We start from the raw sequence: 20,577 nt of genomic DNA on the forward strand, positions 1-20,577 counted from the left end.
ACTTTTTGAAACCTATACAGACTATTGCTTGTATAACTATATTTGCTTGTATCACTATATGAACTATATTTACGTAAGTCAGAAAATTAAGGGTCGGGCTTGGTATGTAGGATTCTACAACGTAAACATGAGCTCTGCAAATCTCTCACAAGTTCAACTGACTTGATATTTCATATCAAAATCAAATTTAATATAAGCATATTTTACAACAGGAACACATGCGCGCATAATGTAAATAACTAGGCAAACATGCAAAAATTAAAACAAGCAAGCTAACAAGAAAATAAACGCAAATTGAAAAGTATGAATATATACATGTAACTGAGAAGCTCACTCGTGTAACTAGAATTGGTATGATTCAATGAGACAACTCTTCACAGTAGAACAAACGGCAAATAAAATAATAAACAAAAGTCATTTAATTTACTGCCTTCAACAATGAGCAGAGCCCATGCCACATTAACTATAATTTGTCACTTGTCTGCCTTCATTTATGAGCAGGGCCCATACTGCATTAGTATCAATAAGTCAGTGTACTGCCGTCAACAATGAGCAGAGCCCAAGTTGCATTAATAACATTTAGTCACTTTTCTGCCTACGACAATGAGCAGGGCCCATATTGCATTAAACAAAGTCATTGTACCGCATTCAACAATGAGCAGAGCCCATGATACTGCATTAATGAGTAATTAAAAACCAAAAAGAAAAATGTTACACAAGTCAAACGAGAAAACAGTAGGCATAATTTATGTACATTTTTTTTTATATAGTAATGCCGATTTAAGTGTATCAAACAGTTTAGGAAATATTCAAGACTGTACATGTTCAAAGGATTTCCACTTGTAAATATTTTAATCTAAGACATCGACTCTGATGGATTTATTATACTGCAGTAAAGCTATCGCGTCATCCGCCACAAAATTTGTCTTCTAACTCTCATATAGTGTATTTCATTTACACGTCAGCTAATCCATCTAACACATAGTGTATAATTGTGTATAAATAGTGGTAGAATCTATAAAGTAATAAAGATGAGGAATTTGCACTTATTCCCCTCGTGTGTATCTTGTGTGTCATAGCGCTAGGTGCGTCTTCAAAACGACTGCATGGTTATAATTTATGTACATTAAAGCAGAGACATGTAAAAAAGGCCACGAATTAAATATATGACATCAAATTATAATAATAAATAATCCTTTCAGTAATCTTATCTCATTGCCATCAGATTATCTTATTCCTAATGAGATATATAACAATTAGAATAATTATACACCACAAAACATCATTTTTTTTTTATATATATATAAATTCCACATACCAAGGTTAAAGCTTGACGAAATCTGCAAACCGCTATGACCAGGTAGTGCATTCTTTGGATCAGTGGTTCTCCTTCTTTTAAGACGTGTTTTCCTTACAAGTGCATCTTGTGCTGTGTGGAATTCTAAACGGGGGCTCCTGGTGTAAAGATTTTGTTCTGCCGTTAAATTGATCACCGGTCAATGAGCCACTGACAAATTGGAAGCTGTCCCTGTCATTCGAGCATTGTATAACTTTTATGGCGAAGATACATTATTAAATTGTTCTAATAATCTCACAAACATAAACAAGTCGAAAGAAGATGGATGTGTTCCTCGTGCTGATGGCATCGGATCGTGTGGTGACAGTTCGGTTTACCTTTTAATATCGTCGTTTGCTGACCCTTGGAGAATTGTCTTGTCTCTACGGTAGTTTCATTTCAAAATATTAGAATATAATATGCGGATGTCAAAGATTTTTTACGATTGCATTTTTTTTTTTTTTTTTTTTTTTTTTTTGAAACTTTTACATATCTACAAGATTGGCTGCTGACGAGTCATGTGACGTTGATTGGCGGGAAAAAAGAACCGGATCCGAATGAGTCAATAATCATTTCTCTTTAATTATATTGGTTTATCTTATAAATGATATAAACCGTATTATGTGCAAACACGATTACGTTATGTGCAAATACCGCTCACATTAAGTGCGAACACCTATTACGCTATGTGCAAGTGCCTATTACATTATGTCCAAACATCTATCACGTTATGTGCAAACACCTATTACGTTATGTGCAAACACCAATTACGTTATGAGCAAACACCTATTACGTTCTGGTAAACGCTTTTTTGACACAGATTAAAACAAAACCCATCAGTGATATATATATACACTTTGAAAATTAAGAAAGTTATTATAAGTTTTAGCTTTCTACAAAGCTCTTAACTACTTCGCTGTATTCTTTTTCATGGTAATATGTGTGCATCGGGTTGTTGATTTAGTTTTGGAAATGTGGTATTTTTTATATATTGATTGATATGAAAATGTTATATTAATATTTAGTTTTAAGGGGAAATTATGTTGTTCTACTCAAAGAGTGTGCGTTAAACATCCATTCTTTTTATATTTTGTTCACTTTGCTTGTTGAAAATTAAAATATATAAAAATGTACAGACACGATTCTCGAGGTGTGTCTCTCAGGAGGTGTGCCTAGATGGACAAAAGTCATCAAATACATATAATGCATTTTTGAAAACATTTAACAGGAGCATTTTTTAGCAAACAAATCGTGCATATTGCATAAGATCAGATAAGAAAACTTTATTTTGATTCGGCATAAGGACAAATAAGCAACACAAGCTCTAAGGAGCTTTTGACCGAATATAAAAACATATAAATAACATAAAAACAGTGCATTAAGACATATAAAACAACCTGTAATACAAAGTTGAAATCTCACATACATAATATGCAATAAAAATAAGCAACACATTTTCGAATAAAGTAAAAACATGCTAGACCAGAGTAACCAAAAGCAGCATAAATAATAAACAGCTCAAGAATTATCTGCAAGCAGAACAGCGACATTCCAAACCGTTCCAGGACTGAAAAAGACTCTAAAATGTGAAAAACGGTTTTCAGTCCTGAAATGGTTTGGAAGGCTGTTCCATAAAGTAGCAGCAGCAAATTTGAAAGATTTTTTTTTACCGTAACGGGTTGACTTTACCTGTGGTATTTCAAGAATATTTACATTCCTTAAAGAATATTTTTTTTTTTTACATTCACCAAATTTTGTAAGCACGTAGGAGCTATGTTGTTAATAATTTTAAAAGTTTCTAGAGCATGTTCATATCCGTCTGATCTGAAAGGAGGGTACTTTAGCTTTAAGTAAGAGGTCCTCGTAGGAGCTGATAAAATCCTCATATACAAAACGGAGTGCTCTTTCCTGCACCTTTTCTATTTTTTTTGAATTTTTCTCAGTTCATTCTCAGTATTGAATATAGTAAATTTACTAAGTCTATCAAAAACTGAGCCTAAACGTTTTAAAACATTTAATTGCTGTGATGCCTTCCTACAGATTAAGCTGATATGAACATCAAAATTTAGCTGGTAGTCTATTTCTATGCCCAATAATTTTACTGTTTTTCACATGTAACATTCGAATTTTGAATATGTAAAGATAGGTTCTTTTCAAAGGTCTTTTTACCAACAGTCAAACTTTGAAATTTGTCAGTATTTGCTTGCATTTAATTCACCCTGAACAACTCAAGAAGTATTTTTGAATCAGATTCCAAAGTTGAAATTAATAAATCGAAATCTGGAGTACAGAAAGAAAATTGCAGACAATGACGTATTAATGATTGATATTACAATTTTCAATTTCAGTGTATAATATATGCATAATAAACGACCATGAATCCATGATCTAAAATGCAATACACATAGTTAATTTTCCGGCATTTGATGGCTTAATATCCTCAAAAGAGAACAGTCTGTAATTCTTTATCTCATTTAAGCCAATAGTGGTGGTTGAATATCAGCCAAATCATGAAGCAACAAAACAGAATTTATATGTGACAAGTATATAGTTCAAGATGGTGTGTATATCGACTGAAACTAAAAGCTCTGCTCCGTTAAAAAAGCTAAGTAGAAAGTAAAGCTACATGTAAAAAACAAAATACAACCTCATTTCTTTACGGTAAATGTGAACGGAAAATAAGTTGATATAAAAAAGGAGACATGGTATGATTGCCAATGAGACAACTCTCCACAAGAGACCAAAATGACACAGAAATTAACAACTTTAAGTCAGCGTACGGCCTTCAAAAATGAGCAAAGTGCATACGGCAAAGTCAGCTATAAAAGGCACCGAAATGATTAGGTAAAATTATGCAAACAAGAGCACTATCGGCCTTATCTATGTAATATTCTCTTTCATCTGCATCAAGCGGGTCATTTCATAGGTCGCCATATCTTGCATACATAATCATAACATATAGTTATGGAAGGCGCCGAATTACATTTATCAATTTTAGACTTTCGACAAGGTCAACACGTTATATATGCATCTATTCAGATTATATTGACCGAGGACGAAGATATTTTCTCGTCATCTCTTATCTTGCATTTTTTTTTAAAATTAGCAGGAAGTTTTGACAAAACTGAGTCCCGAGCCCCCTCTTAATCAAACTGCTTATGGAACCAACAAACGCAGCCTCATTACTTTAAAACATTCTGGTTCTGCCACTGGTCACTGAATAAGAAATCAAAAAGAAAAAAAAATAGGTCCGTGTGTTTGTTGATCTAATGATATTTTACTGAACAACTTTTCTATTCATTTTACATCGGACGACTGTGAGGGCATTCATGTGTATTGCTGTCGCCTAAATTTCCATTACGTAACCTTCGTTTTGAGATTGTAACCGATATATGAAGTACATGATAAATACACGGACATTATCGAGTGCAAAATTATATTCCTTATCGTGTGTTCTTAATTCTTTGTAAATGGATACTCCTAAAAATACATTTTTTAAACATAAATTATAAATATGAATATGTCGTTAGAATCGTTAGAAACATAAATATAGCCACAACATCTTTAATATTTGTACACACGTACAAAAAAAAGTGTGTTAATGCATGCGGAAGAATATCTTAAGATCATTTGCAATCTCCCATGTAGAGTTATCTGTCTTTGCTCCATCTCTCTGCGTGGGACATTGAATGTTTTGAGGGAAATTATGAATGCCCACTCAAATTCAATCTATAAGAAAATTCGAATTATTACAGATGAGTGTCCACCATGCACTTGCGCAGCACTATTATTAATATAATGCAATAGAATGATATGCAAATGGATGAAAATTACATGTAACACATATTAAAATAATGTATAAAAAAAAACAGAGTTTACTGATTTGTATCACTACTACGATGAGATTAAATTTATCATCTACGCACGGACTTGTCTCAGAAAAATATATATCTTTTACTTCAACGTCACTTTCGGGTAAAGAGATGTGATCTGGTTTTCTGAGACAAGAGTTTGTGACCGTCCACAAGAACTTGCGGTCATCCGATGTTCAGTATTTTAGTACTTTGATTCATATCTTTAACAAGAAGATGTGCTCAAAAAGTAATAAAACATAAAAAGGGTTGTTATATTTTTTTTTACAAATGTCTTATTATCCTTATTTTATCTTGATTAATTTTGAGAACTCAAATCGTATCAATGACATACTGCACATTTAAAGATTTTTTGAAAACTGGGAGTTATATATAGCTGGCAATTGTTTCATGGTGCTTTAAATGAATGAACAAGAGTATGGCAAGCCGTTCTCGTCAAAACTATGTTTAAATCATTTTTCGAAAACATTACTCTCTGAGAATTACAAAAAAGCACACCGAGATTGAAAAACTTCAAAACGCACACTGAGAATTGAAAATTACACACTGAGAATGGAAAATTACACACTGAGAATTAAAAATTACACACTGAGATTTCATAAAGACGCACTGAGATTACAAAAATGAAAAACGCACACTGAGAATTGAAAATTACACACTGAGATTTCAAAAAGACACACTGACAATAAAGAAACTGAAAACACACTGAGAATAAATAAACTGAAAACACACACTGAAAATTTGAAACTACACACTGAGAATTTAAAATTACTCACTGAGAATTTTAAAATAAACACTGAGATTTGTGCGCACTTTTTATGCGCATATATATAATAAGCATACTTAATCTGAATCTATCACAAGCTTAAAACAACAAAGGGACAGAACTCGTTACTCCTTCGAGTTGGTTCCAAATTATTAATAAAAAAAACTTTAGGAAACAAGAAAAATACCCACTTAGCCTTATTACAAAATATACCCAAATGGTGAACAACTTTATTGAAATTATAAGAAAACATTGGAACAATCTGCAAATGAATGCAGTGAAATTTTTACTCAAGTGTCTATTATAACATATACACGTAGCAAAAATATAAAAGATTAACTTGCAAAATCAGTGTAACAGTTGGAATACTTTTGAAAAGGGACCCATGTTTTAAAAAATCCCGATACACTGGTAGTTACGATCTGAATAATAGGCAACAAACTTATGAATATGAGCGATGTTAAGTCTTGAAATTTATTACGAATGTTGGTTGAAGGAATCGCATTTCATTATAATCACAAGAGTTCTTAAGATCAAGGTATTAATCTGTTGAATTATTCATCTCATGAAATATTCATTAGTAATTTGCATATTAATCTCAGTGTGTATTTTTGAAATCTCAGTGTGTAATTAACAGTTCTCAGTGTGTTTTTTTTTTTAATTTATTTCATCTTAGTGTGTCTTTTTAAAATCTCAATGTGTAATTTTGAATTCTCAGTGTGTGTTTTTTTATTTTTTTAAATCTCAGTGTGTTATTTTAGGTTTTAAAATCTCAGTGTGTATTTTTTTTCGAAAAAGGGTTTAAACATAGTTTTGACGAGAACGGCTTGCCATACAAGAGGGTTCCGAAATTCCAATAATACAAAACATCACAAGTGAACTTTCTATTTCGTGTATCAAACATAAACTAAAAGAACTAGCCAAGGAATTTGTTTTTGTTCCGGCTGATAAAGCTGCTAATAATATCATTATTGTTTGTCGTTAATTTCATATTGAGGTTCTACAAAAGAATGATTATTCACCAACATTCCAACTGACTTCATTTTCAGAAAACGACATTTGTAACAAACACAAACTTTTAGCTACTTCTTTACAAGCAGAACCAAAGACAATGAAAGTCCCAACAATGTATTGGCTTCCGAAGCTACACAAAAAACCTTATAGATATCTGATTTATTTCATTTTCAAGCCATTGTTCCACTACTAAATTGTCTATTCTACTTACTAGTACACTTGGTACAACAAAAAACCTGATAATAAATTGTTCAAATGAGGCCTTTGAAATTAGTGGAATTAATTACTTTTGGAGTGTCAAAATCTCGTAGGAAGTATTTGATCCATGAATATATTGGTAATTTTGAATCTGTTCAAATGTTGGTCTTCCTAACCTATATACCACTTTGCCTAATACTCTTATTAAGAAAAAAATCACATTCCTAATTAAATGGGCATTTAAAAAATCAGAATGCGAGTACATATGTTCAAATTCTTTTAGGTAATTTTTTAGTAGCAATAAACAAAAGAACTATGTCAATTGGACATGCTTTGATACTATATATGCGCTTGAATTTTACTTGATAACATGTTTGTTCGCTTTGGAGAATCCGTATATCATCAAGTCATTGGAATTCCAATGGGGACTAACTGTGTACCACTTATTGCGGACCTGTTTTTGTATTGTTATGCGTTACAATGTATGACTAAAATGAGCAAAGACCCATTGAAACAACATTTGATACAAAAATTTACCAATTCTTATAGATATTTGAATGCTATATTGGCTCTCAATAATGACGTCTTCAGTATGTATACTAAAGAAATTTATCCTATTAAACTTACTTTAAATAAAGCTGATACTAACAATGACCACTGTCCTTTCCTCGATCTTGATATCTATATCATTAACGGGAAGCTTAATACAAAAAATTATGATAAAAGAGATGATTTTTCATTTCCTATCGTTAATTATCTATTTTTAGATGGTGACGTTCCCTTGTCACCATCTTAAGGTGTTTATATATCTCAACTTGTACGATTCGCTCATGTATGTAACAACGTATTAGATGTTAGCGAGAGAATTTTATGTATTACTGAAAAATTATTAAACCAGGGTTTTCGATATCACACACTAGTCAAAACATTTACTAAATTTTATCATCAGTATAAGGAAATAATCCGTAAATATAACTTTACATGCAGTCATCTTACACTTTCAGGTATTTCACATCCAATCTTTTATGGTAATATTCTTTACAGAGCACAAAAATGTCAGTATTCACCTAAAAAGTTAACAAAACCTCTAAACATACTTATTAAGAAGGGATATAGTTACGATACTGTTGTCAGGTCATAAAAGATTGCATATTTTGGCTTAATATTGATTCACTTATAGGGTCTTTGCATTGGAACTAAACACATTTATTCAAAAAAAAACAGTTGTTGGCATGAAAAGGGTTATGTTCTTCTCATATATTTTATGATAGTATGATACTAAACCCTAACGGGAGGGATTATACCTGATATTCATATGATGAAGACATAATCTTTCAATCAGTGTATTTGAGGTCTGGAGCTGGCATGTCAGTTAACTGCTAGTAGTCTGTTGTTATTTATGTATTATTGTCATTTTATTTATTTTCTTTTGTTACATCTTCTGACATCGGACTCGAACTTCTCTTGAACTTAATTTTAATGTGCGTATTGTTATGCGTTTACTTTTTTACATTGGCTAGATGTATATGGGGAGGGTTGAGATCTCATAAACATGTTTAACCCCGCCGCAACTTTGCGCCTGCCCAAAGTCAGGAGCCGCTGGCTTTTGTAAGTCTTGTTTTATTTTTAATTTTAGTTTCTTGTGTATAATTCAGAGTTTGGTATGACGTCCATTATCACTGTACTAGTATACATATTTGTTAAGGGGCCAGCTGAAGGACACCTACGGGTGTGGGAGTTTCTCGCTACATTAAAGACCCATTGGTGACCTTCGGCTGTTGTCTGCTTTACGGTCGGGTTGTTGTCGCTTTGACACATTCCCTATTTACTTCTTCAATTTTAGTTCTTCATTTATAACATGTATAATCAGTGGCAGGAAAATTACAGAAGAATTTAAGTTTTCCCTTTCGTGATAAAGTCTGTCACAGTTTTCTTTTCGTTATATAGGTGATTTTTCAAAAGAAATTTGACTTAATATGTTAAGTCGATTTCAAGGCGATCACGATTGCATCAATTTAAGATTGTTTTCGCACTTTGAGGATGATTTAGATTGTATCATATGAACTTCATGCCTCGCAAGCTATAAATAAAAAAAAAACGTCTCGCTTTAACAAGAGCCGAGAAAAGCGGGACCGATATATCTAAAAATGGCAATATTTAACGGAAACTGTCAAAACAATGTATATTTAAGAATGATAACATTTTGATCCAATAGATTATATTTGCATGAAATTGTATATTTAAAAAAAAAGATTTCTAAGAATAATGATGTGCAGCAAATCCCTTTTATGAACATTTGGCCTAAATCTGTATTTAGCTATATTTAACGAACCATTCGCGTTCATAACTAAACGCATCGAAGCTTACCGTTTATACCGTATATCCCGCAATACTATGCATTGAATTTATGACTCTTCGTTCGAAAAATAAGATAAATGCATATCAACAACTGTGGAATAATGTATTGATTATAAATGTACTTTGTCGGTAAACGTAGAATTTATTTGTACGAGCTTAAGAAACTGGACGAAAATTAAGGCTTGCCGAATTTTTTCCTGTTTCGCAGCGAGAACTAATACATTTTATATTTCTGACAATATACATATATTGTTTAAAATTTACACCTGGTATTTGAGCATACGTTATTTAAATCTTAACCATTGTCTCTGATTTTTACAATTATTGAAATGCGGACTCGAAGAAAACCCCAAAATGAACTATTACCCAGAAAGAAATATCCATATTACCGATTGATCAACATGGAAGTGGGTAGCAGGATAATTTATTTGAACATGTACAAACAGAGCAAAAAAAATGTTGTTTACCTGTTATTTGTATACAATTACTAGCTAGTTGCAGGATAAAAGCGAATTACTTAATTGTAACCATTTTTTAAAAACTGGTGAACAAATTAAATGGGGTAAAACAAATAGATAGATAAGCTGACTATGCGGTATGTGTTTTTTGTTAAGGCCGTAAGGGGATCTATTGTTTTTTCTTCCTTTGTCATTTGGTCTCTCTTGGAGATTTGTCTCATTGGCATTCATGACATATCTTTTTTATAGATAGCCAGTCTTTTCTGAAATTCAAATGGAAAATTAAGTTATGATGACTATTTTAGCAACGAAATTATTCATTTTTTCTGATAGACAACAAAAGAAGCGATATGCACATCAGAACATAAAGAAGAAAACAATTTACTAGAATGTGTATTCTATTGTATCGTTCCTGATGAAACGGTTCGAAAAGTTACCGGACCAAACACGGATAAATCAAAGTCATTAACTAGAGTTTCAAGTTGCTGGATTTAATTTTAAGTATGGCCAGTGAAGGTGAAACAAGGCTGGTTACCCTTTCATTCAGAAGAAATATGTGTATGCGTCATTTTTGTGGATTACAGGATAAGATAGTTTTAATCTTTATATGAAAAAAGTAGTTTTTTTTAGAGAAAATGCAGCTTTTTGTTACATCCTTCTACCTGTCTGATCCAAAATCGGATAAAATATTTCTAAAATCCCTGTTAATTTAAAAAAAAATTCAGATAACAGGGGATGTCACATGACCACCTCTTTTCAGGACACCAACCCGTTTCGGAGGAAAACGTAATTCTTAGGAAGGTTATTCAGAATGATATTCATAACTGTTAGGGGTAATGAACGAAAATAAAATCTTAAACATTTTGTAGGATTCCTTACCTGCTACATGAATCGTGGGAGACGTCATTGCATTTATAGCATCACTCTAATACACGTTTCTCGCTAGATGAAAACCCTATTGGGAGGGTGTTAACAATACATCCTGGTCTCTTGTCAAGAGTTGTCACACTGGCATTCGTACCACATCTTCCTTTTTATATCGTATTGTTCCTTTCGGTTGCACTTCTTGGAAACTAGAGTCGTGTCTGTATATTTGTTAAAATTTTCAAAGCATGGATGCATAACGCACACTATTTAAGTAGAGCAAAATGATTTCCCATAAAACTAGATACATTTTTTGTTTGTTTTGTACATTGTATGTATATAATTTTTACACCAATCAATATATAAAAATCCACAGTTTGTTAGACAAAAATGTTAGAAAGCTCAAACTTTTAATTTTCTTTAAAAAGATATTGGTCTTGAAAAATATTTTCTATAAAAACATTTTGTCAAAAGATAAATGATTTAACCAAATTTAGAAGCAGTACTAATGAACTTGAAATAGCAAACCGAAGACACAACGGGATACCTTTAAATAACATATTTGATACATAACGTTACAATGACATGGTGGAGGATAAAATTCATGACTTCTTGGATGTTATTCGCATAAAACTAAAAGGGTCCAGTTTCATTTTAGTTGTATCGTCATAGTTTGATGATGAATCAATATTTTTCTTTGGCTGATGTCAAATGAAATTTCAAAAGGTATAATGCTATTATGAAAATTTCAGGGACTAAATTTTCGACTCTTTCTTGATACCATTTGCTAGTAGGGTCTTCAGGAAACGATAATAGTCCGTCGGAAGGGGACGAGAAATGGCTGACACATGTTAAGAGAGAGACACCCTTGTAGATTTCGTAAAAGAGCAGGCTAATGCCGCTACAAGGAAGAATTCGCACCCTCAAAGTTGAAATGGATAGATATAAGTTGCAAAACTTGTTTCCCAATCCACTATAAATAAATATGTTTAAACTTTTATGTTAAAAATCATAGAGTGTGGTACTAAGATTAGAAATGCATAATTAATAAGTCATAAGTGACCCGCCAGATCTTTCTTTAGTAGTACAACGGTAATGATTGTGTTCACTCGCTCATTATCTTTGGCAAACCACGGTGTGTATTGTCTCCTTTTTATTATACATTTTGATTTGTAGTAATTTTAAGTGAAAAAAACATCACAATTATTTGTATACTTTGATTTAACTGTAAGTGTGTTGCTGCTCAAAGTGTCTTGATTTACAAGCAGAAATTGTTTATTTTTTGTCATCAAAACAGTTTCCGGAAAAATTTAGCACACATAATTAACGTGTATGTTTATTTGACAGATAGACGATGGGAAGCAGGCAGCTAAATCGGGTAAGGTTTATAAAAATGAGAAAAATCTGTTTATTCGTATTTGTTATAAACCGTTATCCTTTTTCATTAAAAAAAAAGTTACATCGTATTCCGAATTCGGGTTTGACTAAATGTCAGTTTTATTTCAATGCACATGAGTTCATAGACCTATTCAATGTATCTCTTGTTTTAGCTAAAAAAATTAACATAAATTAACGTATCATGTATAAAGTGTCGTTTTCATTCCATAACATTGCGTCGCTGCTTCCTATTATCGTTATTATTATTTTATACATACTATTAAAGAAAGTATCATCGTCAATTTTAATTATTTTCATAAACCCCGTTCAACATGTTGTTGAATGCTGCTCAAATGATTACTCTGCTTTGTGCATTTTGTAAACATTTGAAAGTAAAATCACAACAATACTCCGATTTAAGTTCAAAACGGAAAGTCGCTAATCAAATGGCAAAATTAAATGATCAAACTCATTAAATGAATGAACAAAAACGTCATATTTCTGACTTGAAATGCATGATTGCTATATTCACAACATTCTGTGTTTAAAGCTTATGTAACGAAAGTTTTTGAAGATAAAGGTTTTACGTTTATGTTACACAGATGTGGACCATTACAACTTTTCAAGTAGTCCTAGTTAGATTTTGAAATGTTTAAACTTATAACCACAGTCTCTTTACAATTAATTTCTTTCACATTATTAAAATTTGGCTATATTTCTATCGTATAAACGAAACATGTGCCATTCAATCTAGTCCGTTTGAGCTACCAGTGTGGGTCATTAGAACTTCTTGCATGTTTGAATGGCTTTTGTCATGGATTGGTATCTGTCATATATGTTATAGTGAATACTTTTGAGACAAGTTAAGGCAGTTAGTGAACAGTATAACAATGTTATCAAACTTGTGGTTTATGACAGTGATGATGTACTTATATCCTTTACGATATTTGGTTTTGATCGTTGATGATCAAGGTAAATTTAGAAAAGCGTTTCAGGCCCATCCTATTTTATAATGCTACTTTTAAGTTTTTATAAACATTGGACAGTCCGTCTCAAAAGTCCTAATTGTTATATAGGGGTATTTCTTGAAGTGTTATGATTTAAGTTTAAACAACCACGTCATGAACATCGGAACAAATGTTGTTTCAAACTGTTTATTTACCCAATTATATAAATCGTACATTTTCTGACAAATTTTTAAAGGTTATGATTAAAACAGGATATGACTTATCATTAGGCTATACCTGTTTAGAAACACAACGGTTGTCACATGTTAATGAGATACATGTTGTCCATTAACACTATGTAATGTAACTAAATGTGTTGAATTGGTCTCTCTTTGATTTCACGTCACTTCTCTGTCCAATGTTCTATTTTATTTATAAGTTTATAATTAGTATATTTTTAATACCATTTTTCAAGCAAAGGGATGTAGAAATTTTAACCGAAATTTGTAAGACCTTTCATTATAGAAAAGATATAAAATTATATGATATTATTTAAAATATATATTATAATAAAAAAAAACAGATTTATTTAATCGATTAAAAATGAATGAATATTTTCTAAAAAAGAAAAAGAACTCAACTAGTTGATCACGTCGACTTCAATGTCATTTAAGGGAGTAACAACCACTCTGACTGATATAGATTTAGCTCGTTTATTTTTCATGAAAATTTTACGAAATATTTACTTTTATAAGTTTACAAATATGTGAACATTTCTAGAAATTTTAACCACATAATTTACAGGACTACTTTGGTTGGATATATAGCACTTTGACAAACAGTAACTTTGATTGATGAAAAGCTTGATTGCTCCTAACTAATAGTATGTGACTAAAACGCTTAGCTGACTCTAAAGAGTTAACTACCGTACGTGTTATGTACCCTCTTAGGTCATTTCCAGTTGTCTGTTGCAATATGTGTTTAATATCAAACCTAAATGAAAGGTCCGTTCCATCTTTGGTTAGTTTCGAAAGAATTGAGAATAAAAACGCGGTATGTGTCTAAGATACAGCTACCGAACAATGGAGCAGAACACAGTTCGAGGTCATCAATGGGTCTTCAACTCCGAAATAAAGATAGACACATATATGTCCCCAAAATGTCTTGCTGTGAGTATACAGTTCCCGAATGATCACTTCTTTTAAACACATATTTATCTTTGTTATCTTTTACTAAAAATATTTGAACTTTGAATGACAAATAGACTTTTTACTTTACAAATGCAGATGCACGAGTTTTATTCCCTCCCTGACAATGATACAGTAGGCATTATTGTTCTCAAAACGTTACTTTTGCCTTATCTGACTTTATATCTTATTGCACCTAGTATCGGCTGTGTGTCAAAATAAACAAACGCTATCCAGGCATGTTGACATCGGAGTCTTCTAAACTGACTTTTAATTTGTCAATCACTGTTTTTTTTTCTCCATTTTTCAGAGATATATGAAGAAAATTGAGACATCACAAACATGTTTAACCCCACCGCATTTTTGCCCTTGTCCCAAGTCAGGAGCATCTGGCCTGTTTTGATGTTGTAAAATGTTTCATTTTAGTTTCATTTATGTACTTCGGTGTTTAGTATGACGTCCGTTATCAATAAACTAGTTAACATGTTTAACCCCGCCACATTATTTATGTATGTGCCTGTCCCAAGTAAGGAGCCTGTAATTCAGTGGTTGTCGTTTGTTAATGTGTTACATATTTGTTTTTCGTTCATTTTTTTACATAAATAAGGCCGTTAGTTTTCTCATTTGAATTGTTTTACATTGTCTTATCGGGGCCTTTTATAAGTGACTGTGTGGTATGGGCTTTGCTCATTGTTGAAGGCCGCACGGTAACCAAAAGTTGTTAATGTCTGTGTCATTTTAGTCTTTTGTGGATAGTTGTCTCATTGGCAATCATACCACATCTTCTTTTTTATATAGTACACATTTTTGTATAGGGACCAGCTGAAGCACGCATCCTTTGTCAATCGTAGACTAGTTCCGTACCTGACAAAATTGACTTTTGCTAATGCAAAGCATACTGAATTGAAAGTGATGTATTGATTCAACTATTTTTTTGGAAAAATATTTTCTGATATCAAAATTGCTATAATTAACAACGAATTAATGCAATTAAGAGATTTGAAAACCTTACAGATTACTCACATTACGAACAGGTAAATTTGTTCTTTCTGCTAGCTCGAGCTCTCCATTGTAAATAGAAATGAATGTCTCTCATAAGGGAGACAACTAAAAAGGGATCTCTAATTTCAGGGCCAATCACGGGATTTGGCAAATAGTCTATTGAAAATAAAAAATTCTGGTTTAAGTGTAAACCGGACAAAATACTTTAACTTATAAAGATCTATAGAATCTCATATCTGACATTCTAAAACAAATTAGTGTTATAACAAAATGCTTAAACTCTTTCGTCAGGTTTTTTTTCCGCAAATATTACGACTACTGTCATTATGTAAAGTAATTTAGTTTGCATGAAAATAGCGTGTTAAACTGAACATCTTTAGTGTGTACAAAACTTCAGGAATGCATAGTATCAAAAGTATAAATGCAATATTTGTCAAGATAAAAATAAATGTTGTATGTCTATGTAGTCTATACCGTTATAAGAAAGACCAGTAAAAATCTGCAAATATTGCATTTGTCTTAACAAAAATAGAATAGAAACAAAATATATTTGATACTATTGTACAAAAAAAAATTTCGAATGGAGAATACTTCTTAAATGGAATATAATGTTTTTCTTACAGGATCTCTTAGAAGCAGCTAAAGGCGGATACTTACAAAAGGTCAAAGATTATCTTTCCAAAGGCGCAGATATAAACTATAGCAAATGGGTGAGAATATTATCATAGACATCTTAATTAACTAGATATATTGTATTTAGTTAAGTATGGCGTTCATTATCACTGAACTAGTGTAAATATTTGTTTAGGTGACAGTTGAAGGACGCCGCCGGGTGCGGCAATTTCTCGTTGTATTGAAGACCTGTTGTTGACCTTCTGTTGTTGTCTGTTCTATAGTTGGCTTGTTGTCTCATTGACACATTCCCCATTTCCATTCTCAATTTTATTGAACAAAAACAAAATAACAAACAATTGACAAAATAGTATTTATCGTCATTCTTCCCAAAATATGGCTTATTAATAATACAACAGAAGTATAACGCTTGTATGTTCGTTGTTTAAAACAAATTATGTTTTTGGTATCAAATGCTATTTGAAAATAATAAGGGCCATAACTAGCAATAGCCGCTTGCGAGAATGAATGGTGCAAAGAGCTCCATCTCATCCACAATAACCATAAGTATTCGTCACATACAATGTGTTTTGTATATTTCGTAGTCAATTTTACTATCAACTACAGCAACCTTTTTGTTCACGTCTTTGTTAGATATATTTGTATGTTTGTTTGAATTTTTTGTTAGTTGTTGTATATGCCTGTGATGTTTGTCAACACATTCGTGCTGGATCCCAATTATTGTCACATCAAGCAAATATATATGTTTTGGGTGCACATTCAATTTTGTCAATATAATGAAACTGTTAACAACTGTCATACAATAAGGATGTTTTTCCTGCCATTTTCTTACGATAAAGGCCTGTACAAAGTCAGGAATAGGATACTAGTAGTTGTTTTTGCAATCGTTCCGTTGGTGGATTGCGTTTAATTTTGTCATTTTTGATGTGCTTTATCCTTTTTGAATTTAACTTTAAGTTCGGTATTGTTTCTATACTTTTGTCCATACATATTATCTATACATTGTGTTGCATAAAATAAGCAATATTTTTCAAACCGATGTTTTTAATGCGTATTGATAAGGTGTGTACCCATTTGTTGAAATGACAAAATGAAGCTTCCTTATTTGCTGGTATTGAGGTATAAGGTTGTTTGTGTTCATTTCATTCTGAATAATTTGATATAACATATTCTATTCGACGGGGGTAGGCTCTTTTCATTTCATAGAATGTATTGTTATGATTGATAGATTTTATTTAGTATAAGAAATTAATTTAAATGTAAATTTGTTTTCAATTCTTATTATGAATTATGTTTGTTTCTCTGTTTGTCTTATATAATTTACCGTAAACATTCATAGCTTCGTTGTTAACATGAAAGTTAATCGATCAGAGCATACACTACGTAGTGGTCAGTGATATTTAAAACATTTCCATTGATCTGACAGTTTGATTCCAATAATTCTAGAACCACAAGCCGAACAATTTCATTATGAACCAAACACCAACATGAGTGTACGTTCTTAAATGTCAAGCTGCGGTTATCATCCCAAATTAAATTTCAAAGTGTAAACAAAGTTTACCACAGGTATCATAAGCAGTGATCATTGGTAATGAGGTATTGGTCCAATCCACACTACTGCACTCACATATACAGCTTATAATGTTCCGATACAATTGATATAGTTAATACTATCAGAGCGAAACAGTCGTTTGCAAAAAAAGACTAGTATTAAATTCAAAACGTGGACTCTATTGGAACTCTAATTTAAATGAAATATTATCATGATCATCACTCGTACTTGTTTATAGAAATGAACTTTAGCTACTATGCCTAAACTAGATATGGAATACAGCATGTGAAATATCATAACGAATGGGTATAACTTCATAATTGGAATAAAAATGTTTAGATAACTTTAGACTTAAACACGGAAGTATATACTAAAATGCCTGCATAACTTATTTTATATGTTCCAAGATCAGTGTGTTATTCATATATGCAATACAAGCATAATACACGAGTATTTTTTTTTACAAATGAAGTTAACTATTGCTTTGGATGCCAAATAAAGACAACAGGAGTATACCTATATTCAATAGTCATATATCGAGTAAGCAAAACCGAATCCGGGTTACAAACTAAAACGGCTGGAAACACATCAACTATAAGAGGAAAACAATAGAACAACAGAAAAAACTGAACTGCAACAAAAACAAACGCCAACATTAATATTCATCGATGGTTCATTTTGTAAAGAAAATGGAACATATCACTTATTATACAAATATGTTATTTTAGTTTGCAATATACAAAAAATTATCACGTGGTTTTAGTTTTTAATTGAATTTGTATAAAGTAATTTTGCTTTCAACTTGAGTTGTGGTATATAAACATTGATGACAGGTCTTGTATGTCTAATTTAAAAAAAAAATACTTGGTTAAAAACACGATATAGTGAGGAATATGATACTTGCGATAAAGGTTGAGTAAACCAAACTATTGTCAACCAATCAATATGCTCTCTCAAGAAAATGTGCGTTTGATAGATAATCAGCAGTGAAGACGGATCTTACCACATGACAATTGTACATAATGTGTAGGTGGAATAAATGCCAAGATTTTCTACAAGTTTTTCGGTTTTTCTATAGCGAAACAACTTTGTGTCTCTCCTCTTTACTTTTTCAAAATGTATTATGAGACAGAGTTTATTAGTTTGTATAGAACATATATAGTCTTGTATTAGAGATTTACGAAACAATAGATTCAGCTACCTGTAACTCATATTTTGACATAAAGGTCGAAAGTGACTACGCTGGGCATCTGAGTACCAAAGCCAATGAAAAACAAGAAGATTTCGATTTTGAAATTATACATTTCCTTCATTGTAGCATGCTCATCAGGAAATATATCACATTAACGGCGTATGTCGTATACATTTCTAAACTAATATGGTTTTCAAACGTTTTCATCTGCTATTCAGACTATGTTTAACGTTACTACGTGTATTAGCAAAACATTTGAACCATGGTAAAAAAACTCATCGAAACGTACAACGATTTTAAAAACAAATATCCAGTATCAACCTAACAAATAATACACCATGTATCATGTATATGGTCTTGAGTTATTGATTACAGGTGCTGACGTTGTGTATCCTATCATTATTTTTTGCAGGTTCCATTTTGTTTTCTTACTATTATGTCCTTTATGGTCGTTTGACTCCTGACACGACTATGTATATGATGATCCGGCTTTCATGTTGTTGGCTTTGTAGTTTTCCTGATTGTGCTAGATTTAGATGTGTGACTCGAATGTATGACATTTGTATAACAGAATTTGATTATTCTTCCTCGTATTTATATTTTACTTAAGGTGGTATCCAACACCCTCACTAAAATTAATTTGGCTCGTCTATTTTTCATAAATTTTGACAAAGTATTTACTTTGACCCTTTGACAAAAACATAAAAATTTCAAAACATTTGAACCAGCCATTTTATCAGAAAAGTTACACTGGTTATATAGCAGTTTGACAAACACGAATTTTGAACATTGAGAAGCTAATATTCCATTAACAACACAACGTAATTAAAACGTATAGCTGATTTTACAGAGTTATCTCCCTGTAGTTTTAGGTACCACCTTAAATTAAACTGTATGTCGCGTTAGTTTATGTTTGCTTATGATGTACCATTAACTATCATCTTCAGACGCTTGTTGTGTGTTTGCTTATGATGTACTATTAACTATAATCTACAGACGCTTGTTGTGTGTTTGATTAATATGTACTATAAACTATCATCTACAGACACTTGTTGTGTGTTTGATTAATATGTACTATAAACTATAATCTACAGACACTTGTTGTGTGTTGTCGTCTTTGCTAGTTGTAAATGTTTGTTTGTATGGATTTATATATTTTTTAAAGTTATAGTGTATATATGATGTATGTATACAATATGTGCTTCAAGATCCAAATCATAGTCACGTCAAACAATTTTGATTGTTTGGATTGCTCACGCAATATTATCAGCATAATGGAACCATATTAAGCGAGTTATACAAAACCATTAACGACAAGATTTTCTTTGTAAAATGCATATTCAAAGTCAGGAATATGTCAGTTGCTGTCAGGTCTTTTCATTTGTTGGCACATATACTACATCTTAAATTTACAAAGGCAGAAGAATAAGATTGTATAGACTCGGATGGAAAGTAACCATATTGGCACATATACTACATCTTATATCTAAGGCAGGAGAATTAGATTTTGTAGACTTCGTTGGAGAGGTGCTTTATTGACATTTTTACTACATCTTATATCTACAAAGACAGGAAAATAAGATTTTGTAAACTTGGACGGAGAGTTGCCTTCTTGGCACATATACTACATCTTATATCTACAAAGGCAAGAAAATAAGATTTTGTAGACTTGGATGTCAAGTGACCTTATTGGCACATATAATACATCTTATATCTACAAAGGCAGGAGAATAAAATTTTGTAGACTTGGATTGAGAGGTGTCTTATTGGCACATATACTAAATCTTATATCTACAAAAGCAGGAAAATAGGATTTTGTAA

At 31.8% G+C, this 20,577-nt stretch overlaps 1 protein-coding gene across 1 annotated transcript in view; it reads left to right on the plus strand.

Annotated features, from left to right (window-relative positions):
• Positions 1-20,577, plus strand: part of LOC134727751 (ankyrin-1-like) — a 619,083-nt gene that overhangs the window by 231,100 nt on the left and 367,406 nt on the right. The gene's annotated exons all lie outside the window — the stretch shown is intronic.

The sequence above is a fragment of the Mytilus trossulus genome, chromosome 8 (assembly GCF_036588685.1).
Source record: "Mytilus trossulus isolate FHL-02 chromosome 8, PNRI_Mtr1.1.1.hap1, whole genome shotgun sequence".
In the NCBI taxonomy this organism is placed as follows: domain Eukaryota; kingdom Metazoa; phylum Mollusca; class Bivalvia; order Mytilida; family Mytilidae; genus Mytilus; species Mytilus trossulus.